General features: G+C 38.4%; 2 long non-coding RNA genes across 2 annotated transcripts in view; one reads left to right on the top strand and one right to left on the bottom strand.

Annotated features, from left to right (window-relative positions):
- LOC111197429 (uncharacterized) overlaps positions 1 to 22,833 on the top strand; it is a 55,114-nt gene that overhangs the window by 10,457 nt on the left and 21,824 nt on the right. The gene's annotated exons all lie outside the window — the stretch shown is intronic.
- The window catches only part of LOC125782508 (uncharacterized), an 8,818-nt gene continuing 8,559 nt past the window's right edge, over positions 22,575 to 22,833 (bottom strand). Inside the window, exon 2 of the long non-coding RNA XR_007425216.1 lies at positions 22,575 to 22,730. This is a non-coding gene — a long non-coding RNA (uncharacterized LOC125782508). The remainder of the gene's footprint in view (positions 22,731 to 22,833) is intronic.

Here is a 22,833-nt window from a genome sequence, read left to right as displayed (position 1 = left end):
GTAGATGTAAAGATGTAACTAGATTGCAGTTCCTGCAGAAACTGAGAGTGTGGTTGCAGTGCTGGCTGGTCTCTGTGGTGGTTGCTATGGTGTTGCTAAGTGGTTGCTAGGTGGTTGATAGGTGGCTGCTAAGATGTTGCTATGGTATCTATGGTGGTTGCTATGGTGTTGCTAAGTGGTTGCTAGGTGGTTGCTAAGGTGTTGCTATGGTATCTGGTGGTTGCTATGGTGTTGCTAAGTGGTTGCTAAGGTGTTTCTATGGTATCTGTGGTGGTTGCCCCATTCATTCTATGGGGCGACTTCATACAACAATTGTACGAAAACCGTACGTTTTATCATTTCGTGCAGCATATTTTCGGAAAGAAGGCCACAAGTTCTATTGACCGTCAGGATTTCATCTTCGTATCTCAAAAATTGTGATGTGCATACCGTATTTTCCGGACTATAAGGCGCACTTAAAAACTTTTAATTTTCACAAAAATTGACAGTGCGTCTTATAATACGGTGCGCCTTTTGTATGGATTTTACCCGTCAGGTTGTAAGGAGCAGTAAACACACACTCCGTGCAGCGTTATACAGAGTTTCAGTGCTATACAGAGTCCAGAGCCGTGCAGCTCCGAGGCTGGAGCAGCAATAGCATTAGCTAGCTTATTCACTGTTCAGAGATCAGTATTATCTAAATTTTACCCGTCAGGTGTAAGGAGCAGTAAACACACACTCCGTGCAGAGCAGCAATAGCATTAGCTAGATGCTAACCGCTTAGCTAGCTAGCTTTTTCACTGTTCAGAGATCAGTATTTTCTAAATTTAGCACTTTTAATACTGCTGGAGCAGTATTATTAGAGTTAGATGCTAATCGCTAAGCGTTCACCGTTCAGAGGTGAGTTATCGGCCTGTAAATCTGTGCTGCTTTGCCTGGCTAGCATTAGCTAGATGCTAAGCGCTAACTCTCTCAGAGGTGAGTTTTATCAGCCTGTAATCTGCTTGTTTACCGTGTTAAAACAAGCTACGGGGGACGAATCGCTAGCTAATATCTCACTGTCTTACCAGAACACGCAGGATTACTCAGTGTAACGCTGTCGTTTAAGTTTGGGTTAACTTTACTAGTTTAGGTGACTAGCTAGCGTGCTAGCGGATAGCTATGCTAACGCTGGTGCAGCAAGCCTTAGTGGACATCTGGAAATCTAAGCTTACTGTAAATAAACTGAAGCACGTTACTCACCCAAATAAACAGTTTTCAGGAGAGGAATCTGTGTAGATTAATATCCAGCACTCGTTTGACTTTGAAAGAGCTAGATTTATATATACTGAGACGCTCCACCGGCAAGCGACCACCCCCGGTGGGGGAAGGGAAACATGGCGCCACCCCTGTTCACTTTGATATAGGCACCCTTTCTAGTGTCACTTAACGCGCCTTATAATGCGATGCGCCCTATGTATGGAAAAATAGCAGAAAATAGGCGTTCTTTGATAGTGCGTCTTATAATACGGTGCGCCTTATAGTCCGAAAAATACGGTACTTCTCCCAAAAAGCACACATTAACGAAGTTTTTACGAAATTCTAAGCTGTATACAAGCTCACCATTCCCGATGTGGATGCACATTTTAGCGTTGGAACGAAGTCGATATCTCAAAAACTGCTGCCTGAGTTAGCCGGACAAACATCCGGACAAAAATCCTACTGCAATCACACTAACAAATTATTAATAAATTGTTAATAAATAGTAAAAATACTACAGTACTAAATTACACATATCTGCTGCATACTGGCCTTCTGTTATTAATATCTCTGATAATTCATCAGGATATTGCAGTTCTGGTTGTAAAGTTGCATCTTAAAACAGTAGTTTACTGAACTTCAACTTTACACACATTTCCCTCTTTATCCCACAAGCAGAGAGAGAGAGGCATTTCTGGAGTTTTATCTTGTTTATCTAAGTCAGGAAATTACTCAGAACAGACACAGACAGTACTAGTTTAGCCCTACTTATCAATAGCTCCTCCCACTCCACACTGTGGACAGTGATAAACTGTACTGTACTCGCTCTCTCTCTCTCTGTCTCTCTCCCTCTCAGACTCCGGCTGCTGATGGAGAAATAGCATGACCTACTGTACTCTCTCTCTCTCTCTCTCTCTCTCTCTCTCTCTCTCAGACTCCGGCTGCTGATGGAGAAGCAGTATGGTATGATCCGCTCTGAGCTCTATAGAGCTGTTTTTAGTGATGTTCACAGTGTAAATCAGGTCAGTGTCTTGTCGAGTGGTCTCTTGGCTCTGAGGAGCAGCACTGTTGTTTTGGTAAGGCGAGCGTTAGGTCATCGTCCAGCTGCAAGCTGAAATTCTGTTCAGTGATTTCTGAATCATGTGGTCGGGTCACTGCGACGTAATTCATTCAGCTGCTCTTATCTAGAGTCATATCATCAATAAATAACAAACGCTCTGCAGCAGATCATCCCTGTTCACACCCTGATCTTTATTTAAGCTCACGATCCTCCATCCCACAACTGTTTTATATACACAGGGGTTATATACTGTATCAAACTGCCCTCTCTGTTTTCTTAGTTAGTTTGTGGCTTCTCTTACATAAATGTAATATATGTATATACTGTATATGAGATTGCATTATATACAGCTCTAGAAAAAATAAGATACTACTTAAAAAAACAATGAGTTTCTTTGATTTTACCAACGGGGAGGAAGATGGCTGATCACAAGCCGTCAAACCAACCAAACAGAACTGCTTGAATTTTTGCACCAGGAGTAAAGCAGCATAAAGTTATCCAAAAGCAGTGTGTAAGACTGGTGGAGGAGGAGAACATGATGCCAAGATGCATGAAAAAAAAACGGTGATTAAAAACCAACCAGGGTTATTCCACCAAATATATAAAGATTTCTGAACTCTACTAACTAAACTTTATGAATATTAACTTTTCTTGGCACTATTTGAGCTCTTAAAGCTCAATTTTTACAGACATTTCTTATTTTCTACAAATAAATGGAGAATAAATAAATGGATAGTCTAGATTTCAGGCAGTTTGTGTAAATAATTTGCTCGGTCAACTGATAAAATTTTAGAGTTTGAGCAGCCAATGGTTTCTCACCAAGAGGTACACTAGCTAAAAAAAGCCTCAGAGAACCTTTTTTTAATATATTGAAGCGTGAGAAGCACGCTTCAATATATTAAAAAGTTCCTTGGTGTCCACTTAGCAGATAACCTCACCTGGACCCTGAACACCAGCTCTACAGCCAAGAAAGCCCAGCAGCGTCTCTACTTCCTCCGGAAGCTGAGAAAGGCCCGTCTCCCTCCACCCATCCTCACACTCTTCTATAGAGGGACCATTGAGAGCATCCTGAGCAGCTGCATCATTGCCTGGTTTGGGACCTGCACCGTCTCTGACCGCAAGACCCTCCAGCGTATTGTGAGGACAGCTGAGAGGATCATCGGCGTCTCTCTCCCCTCCATCACGGACATTTACACCACCCGCAGCATCCGCAAAGCAACCAGCATTGTGAATGACCCCACTCATCCCTCACACGAACTGTTCTCCCTCCTGCCTTCGGGAAGAAGGTACCGCAGCATCCGGTCCAGCACGACCAGATTCTGCAACAGCTTCTACCCCCAAGCCATCAGACTCCTCAACTGCAGAGACTGAACTGATGGTTTTTCTGTACATGCACACACACTCTTACCCCACTTACCCCAGAAAATGGAAAGCACTAAAAACCCTACTACCTCACTGGACTCTATTGCACACTGTGTAATAGAGTAATTATTACCTCACCTGGTCTTTTTTGCACACTGCATAATTTGCACATTGTCTTGTTATTTATTATTCTTTGTCTGTATTGTGTTGTATTGTCTGTCTGCACTTTTGTACTGTTGCACTATTGTTCTGTCTACACTGTGTTTATGTGCACCATGGTCCCTGGAGGAACGTTGTTTCGTTTCACTGTGTACTCTGTATATAGCTGAAATGACAATAAAAACCACTTTGACTTTGACTTTGAACGCCCTCTTGTGGCAAAGACTCATATGTGTATGTGATCATAATGGAACTTCGTTCCAACTGCATGTGGAGTTCTGCAGCTGAAATCTGGGGAGAGTTATTTCATTTTTAAAATGATTGTTTGTAGTTTTTACTACTTTTAGTGATTTTTTTTCCCCCTTGGTTTTATACAGTGTAAAATCCCAGCAATCACACTGGAACAAAGCCTGCATTATTCTGGGTTTGCACGCGTCGACCGTAATAAAAATGGGAAATGAAATGAGTTGCGTTGGACGTAACGCAGGTTTAATGATGAATCCGATGTGTTTGATTAAGCTCTACAGTGCCGTGTATGAGTTTCCTGAGTTATGTGCTTTTAGAGGGGCTCACACACTCAGGCCAGTGTTTTTCTACGTTCTTCACAGGAGGCAAGAAAAACTGGAAGGAAGGAAGACCTGTGACATTACTGCATATTTCAAATTTATGAAAGTTGGAATCGCTCCACGTTCCAATACGCTGAGTCCAAGTGGAACTGGAAAAAAAAAATAAAGCGAGAGCAAGAAATACTCATCTGGATGTTATTACAGTCACTTTCACTCTGAGCGCGAGAGTGTGTGTGTGTGTGTTAGCATTTCAAAACGTGACAGCATTAGTGCCATATTTCATAATTATGGTTCATAACATCTGGTGGAGCTCTCAGTCACATTCCTGCGAGAGTGACTTTTCTACACTGGAGTGAAACTCTGAGAGATGTGATCAGTCCTGTTCCTGCAGTTTAACCCTTTAATAACCTGATCCTGAATACGGGCTACAGGTGAAGGTGATAAAAAAAATCAATAAACGTCTATTTTCTGGTCTATTTTCTGTAACTAAAGCTCGTATTTTAGAGGATAAGTTCCCTTTACTTACTGTGTAACTTAATGAGTAAATGAACCAGAATAATTCAAAATATTTACCTACCGGGTCCTACAGGTACTTTACCTATACACACTAAGAAAAGTAAGTACAGATTTGTATTTAAAGCAGCACTAGGTAGGATTTCCTTGATTTTTGATCTTTTTAAATAAGTAAAATTACAGCTTGAAACTCACTGCAGCGCTGCATTGAGGTGTAAGAGGAGGAATAGCGGTGCTCTCGTGTCTGTGCCGGAGCTCCTCTGAGCTCAAACCAGACGACCAACGCTCGCGAGAACTGCGACCTGCTTTCCGACCTTCAGTTCTAACAGTTCTACAAGGACTACTGATTCATTCTTTACAAACTAACATACAGACACTCTGGCAGAAGCTGGAAAGAGACTGAATATGTCTGTGAAAGACAGAAAACGAGAAAGAGAAACTAAAATCCGCCTGAAACATTTATTACACTCTACAACTGTAGGGGGAGCCCACGAGCACAAAATCTCAATCCTACCTTGTGGTTGTGAAACTCTGAGAGAGGTGATCAGTCCTGTTCCTGCAGTTTAACCCTTTAATAACCTGATCCTGAATACGGGCTACAGGTGAAGGTGATAAAAAATCAATAAACGTCTATTTTCTGTAACTCTCTATAATAAAGCTCGTATTTTAGAGGATAATTTCCCTTAACTTACTGTATAACTTCTCTGAATGGACCAGAATAATTCAAAATACTTACCTACCGGGTCCTACAGGTACTTTACATATACACACTAAAAAAATAAGATTTGTATTTAAAGCAGCACTAGGTAGGATTTTATTGATTTTTGATCTTAAAATTACATCTTGAAACTCACTGCAGCGCTGCATTGAGGTGTAATAGGAGGAATAGCGGTGCTCTCGTGTCTGTGCCGGAGCTCCTCTGAGCTCAAACCAGACTCTGTTTTCTGAGGCGGCCGCGACCAACGCTCGCGAGAACTGCGACCTGCTTTCCAACATTTAGTTCTAAGAGTTCTACAAGGACTACTGGTTCATTCTTTACAAACTAACATACACACAGCCATTTTTAACTTGCGTTATGATTCAGTATTATATCCTGTATACTGAAGAAGCCTATAGTAGTTCTGTCAGTGTTTTATCAACAACTGAAAGACAAAACAAATTACACATACTAGTACATTTCAACAATATGTATTGTTTTAAATAGGCCAGTCATAATAATTACATTATCAACCTATCATAAAATAAATGGAAACACCCTCAACACCCTCAATTAAACTTATCGAGTCTATTAATGTGAATCTGTATGTTAACTTTGTTTCAAAATGCTTTTTTTATTCTATTTAATTTTATTTATATTAGATTTGCGCCTGCCTGTCATGCTAATAATTACATGAATGATAAATCGTACAATATATGGAGAAATGTTTTCTGAACTTTGCCTCAATATCAGCTTTGTTTAAAAACAGTAGTTTTCTTTTATTTAATATTATTACTGTATCAGACTTTATGTTGTGGGTAAAATTGATGGGGGAAGTTGCCAATGCTTTTTGTCCCCTGGGGGCTGCTGTATTGGTCCGTCTGGGTCCCGGACCGCGGTCCGCCTATTAGTGACCTCTGTTTTAGAGGATAAGTTCCCTTAACTTACTGTATAACTTCTCTGAATGGACCAGAATAATTCAAAATACTTACCGACCGGGTCCTACAGGTACTTTACATATACACACTAAAATAAATAAGTACAGATTTATACTTAAAAAAGTATAAAGTATGTCGCTGGGGCTGTACCTTATATTGAGGTACAAAAAAGTACCTTTCAGTGAAAGTCCTTTTTTGTACCCATGTTTTTGTCCCAGTAAAGATTATAAAGATTATAAACATTATCATCAACTAAATATTAAAATATATATATATATATAGTTTATTAGTACAGTGATATAGAATACTAAATGTACCTTTTAGCTGCTTAAATGGTAAAAATCTGTATTTATTGCTGTTAGAAATCACTTTGCACGTTAGAAGGAACAAATCTGACCCTGTAAAAAACAATATTATACCTTTTGCAGGTACAATTATAAAGAGTACCTTTGAGTACAAAAAAGTACTCATATCGTACCTCTGTATTTTAGAGTGTACATATAAATAAAGAACAACCAGGAACAAGAGAGAAACAACTAGGTAACTTAACTCTAAAACTTACCTGTACTGTACTTTCCCAACACTTATGGTGTAACTGTTTCTATGAATCAGTAAATCTAAAATACTAATACTGGGTCCTAATCGTACTTAAATGTAGGTATAAATAAAGCACAGGAGATCCTGCAATTTCCCTAAACCTGTGGGGCAATTTTCCTATAAAATAATAATATATAATAATTTTGCCCTTTGTTCATGCCAGTTATGATAGCTTCATTCCAGTCTCACTCCAGGGAATTATTATTATTATTCTAATAATATTAGATAGATAGATAGATAGATAGATAGATAGATAGATAGATAGATAGATAGATAGATAGATAGATAGATAGATAGATAGATAGATAGATAGATAGATAGATAGATAGATAGATAGATAGATAGATAGATAGATAGATAGATAGATAGATAGATAGATAGATAGATAGATAGATAGATAGATAGATAGATAGATAGATAGATAGATAGATAGATAGATAGATAGATAGATAGATAGATAGATAGATAGATAGATAGATAGATAGATAGATAGATAGATAGATAGATAGATAGATAGATAGATAGATAGATAGATACTTTATTAATCCCCACAGGGGAAATTCATTTGTCCAGCAGCAGCAACTATACAAAAATATACAAAACAAAACACAAACCACAGAGTACACACGTCAACAAGAGGTGTTGTACAGCCTTATGGCAGTAGGAATGAACGACCTTCTGAACCTCTCAGTTTTATGTCGCAGCGAAAGGAGCCTGTTACTGCGGCTGCTTTTTTGAGCAGCCAGAGTCTCATGTAAAGGGTGTCTGTTGTTGTTAAGGATGGTTTGCAACAGACACCTCACCCTCTTCTCCACCAGATCCCCCACATAGTCTACTTTCCCACCCATCACAGAACCACACTTTCTGATCAATTTATCCAGCCTGTTACAGTCTCTCACAGTGATGCTGCTTCCCCAACAAGTCACCCCAAAGAACACAGCACTCGCCACGACGGAATGGTAGAAACTGCGCAGAAACTCACTGCAGATATTAAAGGATTTAAGCCTCCTTAAGAAATAAAGTCTGCTTTGTCCTTTTTTGTATACTGCATCAGTGTGCACTGACCAGTCCAGTTTATGGCTAAGGTGCATTCCCAGGTATTTGTAAGATTGAACGGTCTCAATGATTTGTCCTCCCATTTCCACAGGCCTGTGAGAAAATTTCTGTTGACGGAAGTCCACAATCATCTCCTTGGTCTTAGATATATTGAGGATCAGACCGTTTTTCCTACTCCAAGCTGTAAAAGCAGCTACAAGCTCCCTGTACTCCACTTCATTTCCTCCCTTCACACATGCCACTACTGCTGTATCGTCTGAATATTTCTGGATGTGACAAAGTTCAGACTTGTATGTAAAGTCAGCAGTGTACATGGTGAAGAGAAAGGGCGACAGAACTGTACCCTGAGGAGCCCCAACATTGGTCACTATAGTCTCTGAACTGCTGCTGCCCAACCTGACGTACTGTGGACGTTCTGTGAGGTAACTGTTAATCCATGTGATTAACAGCTGATCCACTCCCATCCATTCCAGCTTCTCTCTCAGATTCTCAGGCTTGATTGTATTAAAAGCGCTGGTAAAATCAAAAAACATTATCCTAACGTACCCGCCTGGCTCATCCAGAAATGAGAGAGTTTTGTGAAGCATATACAAAACTGCATCATCAACCCCCATTTCCTCCTGGTAGGCAAACTGTAACGAGTCAACAACCTGCTCCACCTGTGGCTTAAGGACCCTAAGTAAGAGCCTCTCAAAAGTTAATATTAGAGTTTGAAAAAAGAAGATGAGAATTGGATTTATGCTTTTACAACTGTAAAGGATGGAGCAGCTAAAACAGTTAGGGTAAAGTAGGAAGAAAACATATAGTTTGTAATGTTAAGACAGAAATATACAATAATAATATTAATATATCTATAATAACACAATCAGGAATGCTGTGAATTTAAAGAAAATGTATTCATTAATACACAGAAACCACACTGTTTTATATTTATGATTAATAAATCGACACCTCGCCTGATTTTACTGTTCTTACTCTATAATTACTCAGTACTTACTCAGTAATTACTCAGAAACAGAGAGCAGTGGGCTGTTTTATGTAGTGTACAGTGTTTTACTGTTCTTACTCTATAAGTACTCAGTACTTACTCAGTAATTACTCAGAAACAATAGTGGGCTGTATTATATAGTGTGCAGTATTTTGCTGTTCTTACTCTAAAAGTACACAGTACTTACCCTCTAAAATGCGGCCTGTATTTTAAGCCACACTAGTAAGGAACAGGGGTGTCACCATGTTTTCCTTCTAATTCAGGAGATTACAGGAGACCTGTAAAGTTAAGCTAAGTTAAGTAAATAAAACTGTAAATCTTATAAAACATTTTCTGGATGTTAATCTACACATATTTCTCTCCAAAAAAAGTTTATTTGTGTGAGTAAAGCACTTCAGTTTATTTACAGTTAGCTTAGATTTACAGATTTTCAGACCTCCACTAAGGCTGGGTGCAGCAGCATTAGCATCAGCATTAGCGTCTAGCTCTAGTAATGCCACCCAATAGTGCTACACTGAGGAACCCTGAGTGTTTCGGTAAATACTGCTGATGGAGCAGCGATAGACTTGCCTGCTAACCATGGCAAGCTCTAGCGGTTTGCTGATAATACTAATGCTAATGCTGCTGTACCCAGCCTTAGGGGAGGTCTGGAAATCTAGGAATTTAAGCTTACTGTAAATAAACAGAAGCGTTTTTTCACTCAAATAAAAAGCTTTCAGATTAATATCCAGTGCTTGTTTGACTTTGAGAGAAAATGATTTTCTTTAAGAATTACAGTTTTGTTTACTTAACTTTACAGATTAAGCCCACAAAGTGGTGAGACCTGCTAAATTAGAAGGGAAACATGGCCACATCCCTGTTTCTTACTAGTGTCACATATTCTTCCTTATAATCTGGAGTGATTTATAGTGCGAAAAATACGGTTAGTTGGATTTGACTGAACTAGTCAAAGTTCAACTACAATTTGTAAATTTTGCAAACACAGATTATTTAGAACAAAAAGTTAGAACAACTTTTAACAAGAAGCTTAATAACGTTGTGTAATGTTTAGGCGATTAGTTTGCTATAGTTTACAGTGCAATTGAATATTTTTTGTTCAGATTAAGGAGAACAATTGTAAGTTGTGTATTTTAGTGAAGGTGTTTAAATCGATTTAAATTAAGTCTACTTTTACAGATCACTCCAGTGTGTGTTCAGGGACAGAGATCGGACTGGGTGTGTGTTTATATATATGTGTGTGTGTGTGGGGGGGGGGGGGGGGGGGGGTTAAATGGAGAGTTTTTGTGGTGTGTTTTTCTTGGCCCCGAGTTCAACTTTTATTATTTTTTTTGTCCTGCTCATAATTTCACAGATTTGAAACAGCGATCTCTGGACTCGGGGTGATTTGTTGCCGTGCCCCGACAATTACGGCTCATGTCAAAACATCCCTGCGATGATTTGACAGCAGAACTCGAAGGAACGCCATATAAAATATCTGCGGCCCACGCCTCCCCGACACGCTCCTTATCAGAACCACATGATCTGCAGGCGGTGCAGCTCCTCACGCCGGTGGTCACGCCGCTGCTCACGTGGAGACGCACTGCGTTACTGAGGACCAACGCTTACGTGAAGTTTACATTCACCGTGACCCTGAGCGCGGTGAGAGACGTCGCCGTGCCGCCGCTCGCTGTTTGGTGCGCCTCTCTTGTTTGTTTTTCTTCAGTGGAGTGAAGCGAAGAAACCTGGAAATGGATCGAGGTAAACTTTCAGTTCCACAGCCGCCGCCCATCACCGTGCCCCTCAGTGCCAGCTTTCAATTACAGTACTGCACAGTTACAGTACAGAATATTAGCATAGCTACATTACTGTTAAAATCAGAATATTAGCATAGCTACATTACTGTTAAATCAGAACATTAGCATAGCTACATTACTGTTAAAATCAGAATATTAGCATAGCTACATTACTGTTAAAATCAGAATATTAGCATAGCTACATTACTGTTAAAATCAGAACATTAGCATAGCTACATTACTGTTAAAATCAGAACATTAGCATAGCTACATTACTGTTAAAATCAGAACATTAGCATAGCTACATTACTGTTAAAATCAGAACATTAGCATAGATAAGTTACTGTTAAAATCAGAACATTAGCATAGCTGCATTACTGTTAAAATCAGAACATTAGCATAGCTACATTACTGTTAAAATCAGAACATTAGCATAGCTACATTACTGTTAAAATCAGAACATTAGCATAGCTACATTACTGTTAAAATCAGAACATTAGCATAGATAAGTTACTGTTAAAATCAGAACATTAGCATAGATAAGTTACTGTTAAAATCAGAACATTAGCATAGCTAAATTACTGTTAAAATCAGAACATTAGCATAGCTACATTACTGTTAAAATCAGAACATTAGCATAGCTACATTACTGTTAAAATCAGAACATTAGCATAGCTACATTACTGTTAAAATCAGAACATTAGCATAGCTACATTACTGTTAAAATCAGAACATTAGCATAGCTACATTACTGTTAAAATCAGAAAATTAGCATAGCTGCATTACTGTTAAAATCAGAACATTAGCATAGCTAAATTACTGTTAAAATCAGAACATTAGCATAGCTACATTACTGTTAAATCAGAACATTAGCATAGCTACATTACTGTTAATCAGAATATTAGCTTAGCTACATTACTGTTAAAATCAGAATATTAGCATAGCTAAGTTACTGTTAAAATCAGAACATTAGCATAGCTGCATTACTGTTAAAATCAGAATATTAGCATAGCTACATTACTGTTAAAATCAGAACATTAGCATAGCTACATTACTGTTAAAATCAGAACATTAGCATAGCTGCATTACTGTTAAAATCAGAATATTAGCATAGCTAAGTTACTGTTAAAATCAGAACATTAGCATAGCTACATTACTGTTAAAATCAGAATATTAGCATAGCTACATTACTGTTAAAATCAGAACATTAGCATAGCTACATTACTGTTAAAATGTAGAATATTAGCATAGCTACATTACTGTTAAAATCAGAACATTAGCATAGCTACATTACTGTTAAAATGTAGAATATTAGCATAGCTACATTACTGTTAAATCAGAACATTAGCATAGCTACATTACTGTTAAAATCAGAATATTAGCATAGCTAAGTTACTGTTAAAATCAGAACATTAGCATAGCTACATTACTGTTAAAATCAGAACATTAGCATAGCTACATTACTGTTAAAATCAGAACATTAGCATAGCTACATTACTGTTAAAATCAGAACATTAGCATAGCTACATTACTGTTAAAATCAGAACATTAGCATAGATAAGTTACTGTTAAAATCAGAACATTAGCATAGATAAGTTACTGTTAAAATCAGAACATTAGCATAGCTGCATTACTGTTAAAATCAGAATATTAGCTTAGCTACATTACTGTTAAAATCAGAACATTAGCATAGCTACATTACTGTTAAAATCAGAACATTAGCATAGCTACATTTCTGTTAAAATCAGAACATTAGCATAGCTACATTACTGTTAAAATCAGAATATTAGCATAGATAAGTTACTGTTAAAATCAGAACATTAGCATAGCTACATTACTGTTAAATCAGAACATTAGCATAGCTACATTACTGTTAATCAGAATATTAGCTTAGCTACATTACTGTTAAAATCAGAACATTAGCATAGCTACATTACTGTTAAAATGTAGAATATTAGCATAGCTAAGTTACTGTTAAAATCAGAACATTAGCATAGCTGCATTACTGTTAAAATCAGAATATTAGCTTAGCTACATTACTGTTAAAATCAGAATATTAGCATAGCTACATTACTGTTAAAATCAGAACATTAGCATAGCTAAATTACTGTTAAAATCAGAACATTAGCTTAGCTACATTACTGTTAAAATCAGAATATTAGCATAGCTACATTACTGTTAAAATCAGAATATTAGCTTAGCTACATTACTGTTAATCAGAACATTAGCATAGCTACATTACTGTTAAAATCAGAATATTAGCATAGCTACATTACTGTTAAAATCAGAACATTAGCATAGCTACATTACTGTTAAAATCAGAACATTAGCATAGCTACATTACTGTTAAAATAAGAACATTAGCATAGCTACATTACTGTTAAATCAGAACATTAGCATAGCTACATTACTGTTAAAATCAGAATATTAGCATAGCTAAGTTACTGTTAAAATCAGAACATTAGCATAGCTACATTACTGTTAAAATCAGAATATTAGCTTAGCTACATTACTGTTAATCAGAACATTAGCATAGCTACATTACTGTTAAAATCAGAATATTAGCATAGCTACATTACTGTTAAAATCAGAATATTAGCATAGCTACATTACTGTTAAAATCAGAATATTAGCATAGCTACATTACTGTTAAAATCAGAACATTAGCATAGCTAAGTTACTGTTAAAATCAGAATATTAGCATAGCTACATTACTGTTAAAATCAGAACATTAGCATAGCTAAGTTACTGTTAAAATCAGAATATTAGCATAGCTACATTACTGTTAAAATCAGAACATTAGCATAGCTAAGTTACTGTTAAAATCAGAACATTAGCATAGCTACATTACTGTTAAAATCAGAACATTAGCATAGCTACATTACTGTTAAAATCAGAACATTATATTATATTACCAGTAGAGTAAAATCTCAGTTTATATTGATGCTACAAGTAATCTGATCGAAAATGATGCAGTGAAACAATTTGAGAGGAGCATCAGCAGCAGCTGGATATCTAGCGATGTTTCCAGAGTCATTCTGAACATTTGAGTCCTGAGTTCTGAATCAGACCCGAGCTGAAGAGTACGAGATGTGATCTCCTGGTTGTTCTGATGTTGAGATCACTTGGAGACGGTTGGCGTTTTCCATCTGTTTGGCGTGTTGTAGGAGGAGCAGTGGAAAGAGCGTTTGTTAAAGCGTGATTATTCAGCCGTAACCTCCATCACGCCGTCGCTAAACGCCGAGAGATTACATCATGCTGGACAAGACAGTGCAGCTCGTCTCCGCCAGCTGTTTACACCAGAGCAGCGTCCAGCGATCACACCCAGCCTGCTGTAATCACATCATCATGCAGGATCTGAGGGGTGGAGGGAGGTGAAGGGGCTTATGGGTAACTTGTAAATATTATTAAATACAATATCCAAGCTTTTCTCAGTGAAATGCTGTAAATTCTGCATGGAATAAACACAGATCAAACATCATGCGTTAACTTTATGACCTCTTCACAGGCCTGTCGATATATCTTCCCAGAAATTATTACGATACACGATATTTTTTGTAATTTTATGACTATTAAATTCCACTGACATAATGATAACAGAATAGCAAAAAAAAAGCAATTATACTCTTTTTAAAGACAGCAAACATTGAATTAATCTTTTATTATAATTAGTTTAGGAATGATAAACTTATTTATTCACCTACTGCAGTTCACACTGTGTGTACAGTATGTTATGGAGTCACAGGTATTAAAGCATGACTGGCTAAAATACTGTTCACTGTTATGTATGTGTATAACAAACAACTTGGATTACTCTTCAGTTTTGAGTATTTTTGGGGATAGATTCTTTGCTTGGATTACTTTAAATATTAGAGTATTTTTTGGATTTTTTTCTATTGCTCAGATTACTCTTTAGTTTTGAGTATTTTAGGATATTTAAAGGAACGTTTGGAAAAGCGTTTTTAAGAGGAGCGTTTAGTGGAACGATTTGGAGATATGTTTAGAGAAGCATGTGGAGAAACGTGTGGAGGAACAATTTAGAGGAGCGCTATGTTGAAGCGTTTAGAGAAAAGCTTTAGAGGAACATTTTAGAGGAGCGTTTTGGAGAGGCGTTTAGAGGAACGATTAAGAGAAACGATTTAAAGGAATGTTTTAGAGGAGCGTTTTGTTGAAGCATTTAGAGGAACGTTTTGATAAAGCGTTTAGAAGAATGATTTAAAGAAGCGTTTAGAGGAAGGATTGGAGAAGCGTTTACAGTAACGATTTAGAGGAACGATTTAGAGGAACGTTTTAGAAGAGTGTTTTGGAGAAGCGTTTAGAGAAACAATTTAAAGAAGCGTTTAGAGGAATGATTTAAAGAAGCGTTTAGAGGAAGGATTGGAGAAGCGTTTAGAGGAACAATTTAGAGGAATGATTTAGAGGAACGATTTAGAGGAATGAATTAGAGGAACGATTTAGAGGAACGTTTTAGAAGAGTGTTTTGGAGAAGCGTTTAGAGAAACGATTTAAAGAAGCATTTAGAGAAACAATTTAAAGAAGCGTTTAGAGAAACAATTTAAAGAAGCGTTTAGAGGAATGATTTAAAGAAGCGTTTAGAGGAAGGATTGGAGAAGCGTTTAGAGGAACAATTTAGAGGAATGAATTAGAGGAATGAATTAGAGGAACGATTTAGAGGAACGTTTTAGAAGAGTGTTTTGGAGAAGCGTTTAGAGAAACGATTTAAAGAAGCGTTTAGAGAAACAATTTAAAGAAGCGTTTAGAGGAATGATTTAAAGAAGCGTTTAGAGGAAGGATTGGAGAAGCGTTTAGAGGAACAATTTAGAGGAACAATTTAGAGGAATGTTTTAGAGGAAAGTGTTGAATATTTTGAAGGAGTATTTCTTTTAGAGGAATGTTTTAGAGGAACGTGTTGAATATTTTGAAGGAGTATTTCTTTTAGAGGAATGTTTTAGAGCGTTTAAGAGGAACTTTTTAAGAAGCAGTTTAAAGCAGCGTTTAGAGGAACATTTGGAGGAACGTGTGTAGAAACGTGTGGAATTCGTTGGCAGGACGGGCGCTTGTTGAAATAGCACAGGCATGCTGTTCTGTCTGTCAGTGTGGAGCCTGATTGCATTGTCTTGGTTGCGAGTTGGGCTCTGTGAGCTCGATGTTTGTTGTGGCACCAGACTGCAGTTTATTTTACATTCAGCCTGAATTTCAATGGCAATTTGTAGAAGTTTCACAACAGCTAAACCCCTCAGAATAAACAGCTGGATCTGCTGCGTGCTGTTCAGAGACTGCAGCGCATTTCTCTAAATACAGATTACAACAGAGCGTTTCTCACTTTCTGATAAATCAATAAAGATCACAGATATTTAAAATCCATTTAAATATAAATTACATATATATTTATATTATGTACATTTAGCAGACACTCCTTTAGTCCAGAGCAATTTCTAAAATTAAATGTAAAAAGATAAATCAAGCTTACATAGTGCTTTGCATTTAGGCTGAAAAGCTAATCTTTGCTCTGATTTGATCACAGAATCTTCTTTTACATGTTTACTGTGTTTCTACATGACTTGTAGTAAACTACAAACTGCAAACAGAACTTCTTACGTCTTTCTTTCAACAATGTTTTTCTTCTTCCACTCTTCCATAAAGATCAGATTTGTGGAGAGCAGGACTTATAGTTGTCCTGTGAACAGATTCTCCTGATCCACCTGAGCTGTGGATCTCTGCAGCTCCTCCAGAGTGATCATGGGTCTCGGCTGCTTCTCTGATTAGTGCTCTCCTTGCTGGATCTGTTAGTTTGGGTGGATGGTTGGTTCATGTCTTGGTAGGTTTGTAGAAACAGTTGTAGAATAACTTTCAGGTTCATTGATTTTTGTAAAGGAGGGTTTAGAGGAATGATTTAGAGGAACATTTTGGAGGAGCGTTTAGAGGAAAGACTTAAAGGAACGTTTTGGAGGAGCGTTTGGAGGAATGATTTAGGGGAACATTTTGGAGGAGCGTTTAGAAGAATGTTTTGGAGAAGCGTTTAGAGGAAAGAGTTAAAGGAACGCTTTGGAGAAGCGTTTAGAGGAATGATTCAGAGGAACATTTTGGAGGAGCATTTAGAGGAATGATTTAGAGGAATGTTTTGGAGGAGCGTTTAGAGGAATGTTTTAGAGGAATGTTTTGGAGGAGCGTTTAGAGGAATGTTTTGGAGGAGCATTTAGAGGAAAGAGTTAAAGGAAAGTTTTGGATGATCGTTTAGAGGAACAATTTAAAGAAATGTTTTGGAGGAGCGTTTTAAAGAAGCATTTAGAGGAATGATTTAGAGGAACATTTTGGAGAAGCATTTAGAGGAAAGAGTTAAAGGAACATTTTGGAGGAGCGTTTAGAGGAAAGAGTTAAAGGAAAGTTTTGGAGGAGCGTTTAGAGAAACGACTTAAAGGAATGTTTTGGAGGAGCGTTTTAAAGGAGCGTTTAGAGGAAAGAGTTAAAGGAACGTTTTGGAGGAGCGTTTAGAGGAATGATTTAGAGGAACATTTTGGAGGAGCGTTTAGAGGAAAGAGTTAAAGGAAAGTTTTGGAGGAGCGTTTAGAGAAACGACTTAAAGGAATGTTTTGGAGGAGCGTTTTAAAGGAGCGTTTAGAGGAAAGAGTTAAAGGAACGTTTTGGAGGAGCGTTTAGAGGAATGATTAGAGGAAAGTTTTGGAGGAGCGTTTAGAGAAACGACTTAAAGGAATGTTTTGGAGGAGCGTTTTAAAGGAGCGTTTAGAGGAAAGAGTTAAAGGAACGTTTTAGAGAAGCATTTAAAGGAATGATTAGAGGAACGTTTTGGAGGAGCGTTTAGAAGAACGTTTAGAGGAATTTTAAAGGAGCGTTTTTAAAGCAACATTTAGAGGAACGTGTGGAATTCGTTGGCAGGACGGACTCTTGTTGGGCCTGTAGAACTCACTCATCGGGCCGACACCGGGCCGCTGACAGAGGGAACTGTAATGTCTACCCACCATCTCTCCTCCAGAAGAAAGAGAAGAAGAAGAGAGCAGGGGGTGGTGGAATTATGCAACTCAGGGAACATGAGAGCGTAGCCCTGAATGCTCTGCGCTTGTGGTCGCCGCCGCCGCCGCCGCAGCATTTGTTTTGGTTTTGGTGATATTTTAGTAAATTGAAAACACTGACACTCAGGGCTTTTTGGGGGGCCCTGAGAATGTGCCGGAGAAATTCTTCTGGGATCTTGGGAAACTTTTCTGGAGAGAATTTCCTGCAGGGCAACAAATAAAGAGGATTTCAGTTCAGCTCTTCACTGAGACGTTTGAGGGGGTTAAGGGTTCTGAATGTTTTAAGGCTTTAGGGTCTATTTATACTTCTATACTTCTTAAGTGAGGCAGGGGTGGTAGTGTCTATCAGTGAACTGATTTTTTTTAGTATTATTTAGTTTAGTCTAAACTGAAAGCAGAAGCATTTCTGAGTGGAAAAGTATATGGATAAAATATTGAGTTTATTGGTATCAGTGTTCTGCTAAGCCTGCTTATCCTAATAATATATTCATTCTAAAAACTGGGGCGTCGGGTCTCTTTTCTCTTTGCGTCAGTTCTTCTTCTTCTGGCCATGTCACGTGTCTTTAAGTACTTACAGTCTGCACACGTACAGCCTCTAAAAGAGGATCGGCTCAGTTTTACTGAACGCGAGCGGCTGGTGGAGCAACGGGGACTTTAGAAGAGGAAACTCAGAGCTCAGTAGCTCATTTACTCATAGTAAAACCAAAGAAATGAAGAAACAAAGGAGTGAAGTTTCTGACTGAGAGCTCTCTCTCTCTCTCTCTCTCTCTGTCTGATTGAACATAACCTGGAATCAGATTCATCCTCGCTAAAAAGCTCTGAGACCGCATCACACCCGCCCAGTTTAAAATGATTCTTTTGCATGCTCGGTGCAATTACCCATTCTCACCAGAGAGGCGCTAAATATTTCACTACTTTATTACTTTTGAAAGACCAACATATAAAACACCATAGTTTTATATAACATTGAAACATAACATTGCAATTTATTTTAGTTTTAGTTTTTGCACGGGGTGGTTGTTGCAAATATGTGAGATAAACCATTTTCATATTATATGTTGATTACACTAAGACAAGCAGAAGAAATTTAATACTTTTTTTCCTAGATCTTCAAACACTAAATTTGACCCGTAACATAACAGGAGGGTTGATGATAATGAAAATGGTAATCCCTCACTCTTCAGACGTCCTGCTGAGCACAGAGCAGTGAGCGATTACTTATACCATAAATTACACACAAAGTCTAATCTAATTTCATATTTTTATTTTATTTTATTTTTTTTTTCCAAAAAATAATGCACATTATTGTGATTCTCTAGAGAAAGTGTTCAGAAACTTGAATAAAAATTGATATATTTTTTTTTTGGCCCGCCACCACCCCCCCTCTTCGGAGGACTGTTAATACTCTGTTAATACTTTATTGTTTATTCATTTATTTGTTTAATGTATATATATATATATATATTTCAGTTTTCGGTATTTCGTTCGTTTTCGATTTTACAATAATACTTGATTACTTATGGTGCTATATGGTGATTATCATCCCATAGCTTTATATAAAATAAAAATAGCATTAAAAAAACGGCCCGGCCCGAGTTTTTAACATCCAGTTTTCCAGTTTATGAGGAAAATTTTCTTGATATAACACTTTATTCTCTCTAGATAATATAATAGAGGCGCTTCCACTCCTGTCAGGCGTTTTATAAAATGTAAATATTCATTTGAATTCTTGTCAGGAGCTCCTGAAGCGTTCTGGCGGATCATCTGTCCGCGCCCTGCTGCGGGTGGTTGAGCTGGTGTCGGTGAGATGGACGGTTCTTTGGAAGGTTGGCCGGGTGCTGAAGTGATCAATCAGTCATCGGCCGAGCGGGACCATATGCACTCTCTCTGAGAACCCGGCCTCCGCCGAACCTCGCTCCCCCGATCCGGCCCGGCCCGAGCTGAAGGGCAGTTAGTGTAATTACAGGTTATCAGGAACAGTTTAGACTGGGGCTGTTCCCACTGTAACTCTATATACTCTATTCTCTATTCACAGGATTTACATTTATACAAACACACCACAGCCTCTAGATCAGAACTCAGTTTTAAAGAAAAAACCTAATCTACATCTACATAAACATAATATACACCAGAAACACAGCTACCTATCTGTATAACAGTGCTATAAAATAATTGTGTGTTTATGTTTGAGTAAAATGAACATTGTTGTTTTATTCTATAAACTACAGACAACATTTCTCCCAAATTACAAATAAAAATATTCTCATTTAGAGCATTTATTTACAGAAAATGAGAAACGTCTGAAATAAAAAAAAAAGACGCAGAGCTTTCAGACCTCAAATAATGCAAAGAAAACAAGTTCATATTCATAAAGTTTTAAGAGTTCAGAAATAATCAATATTTGGTGGAATAATCCTGGTTGGTTTTTAATCACAGTTTTTATTTTCATGCATCTTGGCATCATGTTCTCCTCCACCAGTCTTACACACTGCTTTTGGATAACTTTATGCTGCTTTACTCCTGGTGTAAAAATTCAAGCAGTTCAGTTTGGTGGTTTGATGGTTTGTGATCATCCATCTTCCTCTTGATTATGTTCCAGAGGCTTTTTAGTTTGTTAAAATCAAATAAAAACTGATTATTTTTTCCAGAGCTGTATATATATATAATCATAGTCAACAAATAGAGATTGGTGGAAACTCTGCGCTGGGTCAGTTTATTAAAGGAGTCGATGTAAAATTGCAGCATGGGAGTGATTTTACATTTGGCACTCTTAATGAAAACTCTTAATGTTAAAATGAGTAAAACTCTCACATTTGTGTATATATTTTATTATATCTTTGTATGGGAAACACAAAGAAATTAATGACTAAATAGCTGCAACAAAAGTGAGTACACCCCTAAAAGAAAATGGACAAAATTTGCTCAATTAGACATTATTACTGCCCCATTATTTTAATGTGACTTGGTAGAGTCTAAGGTTTGAATGGGGAGCAGGGCTATTAAATTTTTTGTTATTTGGAGTTAAATTCTCTTATACTTAACGTGGCACTTCATGGCAAAGAACACTGGGGATGTGGGGGGAGGGAAATGTTGCTCTTCACAAAGATGGCGTAGATATTCATAATTACAATAAAAACTCAGAAATCAATAATATATGTCCTGTGACTTTACAATTCAATGAAATGCCAGAAACCCTGCATTTAAAATTTTCCGCATTGTGTTGCAGCTCGGCTCGACAGAGTGTGGCGCATTCACTGTGTGTCCAGCTTTACAGTCTTTTGCCCACCATGATCAATACAGGCAGTGGCAGTGCCTATCAGGAAGCTGCAGAACTAGACTGAACTGATGATGCACTGTGAAAGAAAGGGGTGGAGTGCACATGTCTCTGTTTGCCACTCTTGAGGTCAATTTATCCATGATAAACTTCTTAGTCAGTTTTTGTCAACTTCGTTGTCAATGAAGATTTTTTTGGTCATTGTCTTTGTTAACCACAGAATGGAGGAGTGATATTTTGATGTGCGCTTGTTAACCCCTCCCTCAGCCGGGTCATGCATCACTCTCGCTGCGTTAGGAACACCCCCGCGGACTGATTCGCTTATGCTGAGCTGATCCAGGACCCCCAGCAGACCAATCACCTTCCAGGCTTCCAGGCACTGAGATTCTTGTCTCCAGTCCGATCAGATAAAGTCTGAGCGCTGAACGAGACCCTGCGAACGAGCCGAGCCTGACAGCCCCCCCCACCACGCACCACCACCCCCCCACCCCCCCACCCCCCCCCCCCCCCCCCCGGAACACCATGTAAACGCCGAACAGGAAATTAGAGCCAATGAAAACCTGGGCGCGAATACAAATGTCCATCAGCCGGCGCTCTCCGTCCAACTCTCTCTCTCTCTCTCTCTCTTTCTCTCTCTCACGCACTCTCTCTCTCTCTCTCACTTGGCCAGAGGCCAGAAGAAAGCACTGAGATGTACATGTGGAGGTGAAGGGGGGGGGTGGGGGTGGATTATCAGGTTCACATTGTGTCCATGTGGTAACCATTTCCCCGTAATCTGTGGTAATTGTATCCATATTAAAGCTGGAGTTCTGTTTTCCGTTGGCCGCGCCGCCCCGGCCGATGCCGTAGCCGAGCCGCACCGAGGGCCCGGTCTCAGCAAAGTGATGCAAATTGATGCAATGGGAGAGACTATTAAAAGTTTGTCAAAATAGTGCAGCGGAGATTTCCTGTTTTAATGAGCTCGCAGTGCAGAGTCATGCAGAGCCACCGCCTGCACTTCCTCTGAACCCAACCAAAACACCTCACATCAATCCTGCTGAAACCAGGATACGCCAAATACGCCCAGAGACTATACGCATTAAACAGTTTACACTCACTACAACACAGTGTAGTTTATGTACATACTATATATATAGACAGTTCTGGTGGAAACAGGAGAGTTGAGGTGCACATTGAATTCTGTGTGATTTGATCAGCCGTGGTTTTATGTTTTTTGGATACAATCCGGGTTAGCACCCGAACATCCCTTTCAGACAGCTTCCTCTTACAGCGTCCACAGTTAATCCTGTTGGATGTGGTTGGTTCTTCTTGGTGGTATGCTGACATTACCCTGGATACCGTGGCTCTTGATGCATCACAAAGACTTGCTGTCTTGGTCACAGATGCTCCAGCAAGACGTGCACCAACAATTTGTCCTCTTTTGAACTCTGGTATGTCTCCCATAATGTTGTGTGCATTGTAATATTTAGAGCAGAACTGTGCTCTTACCCTGCTAATTGAACCTTTACACTCTGCTCTTACTGGTGCAATGTGCAATTAATGAAGATTGAACACCAGGCTGCTCCAATTTAGCCATGAAACCTAAAATCCCACACTAAAATGATG

The sequence above is a fragment of the Astyanax mexicanus genome, chromosome 17 (assembly GCF_023375975.1).
Source record: "Astyanax mexicanus isolate ESR-SI-001 chromosome 17, AstMex3_surface, whole genome shotgun sequence".
NCBI lineage: Eukaryota > Metazoa > Chordata > Actinopteri > Characiformes > Acestrorhamphidae > Astyanax > Astyanax mexicanus.
This window is presented reverse-complemented; position numbering and strand designations above follow the sequence as displayed.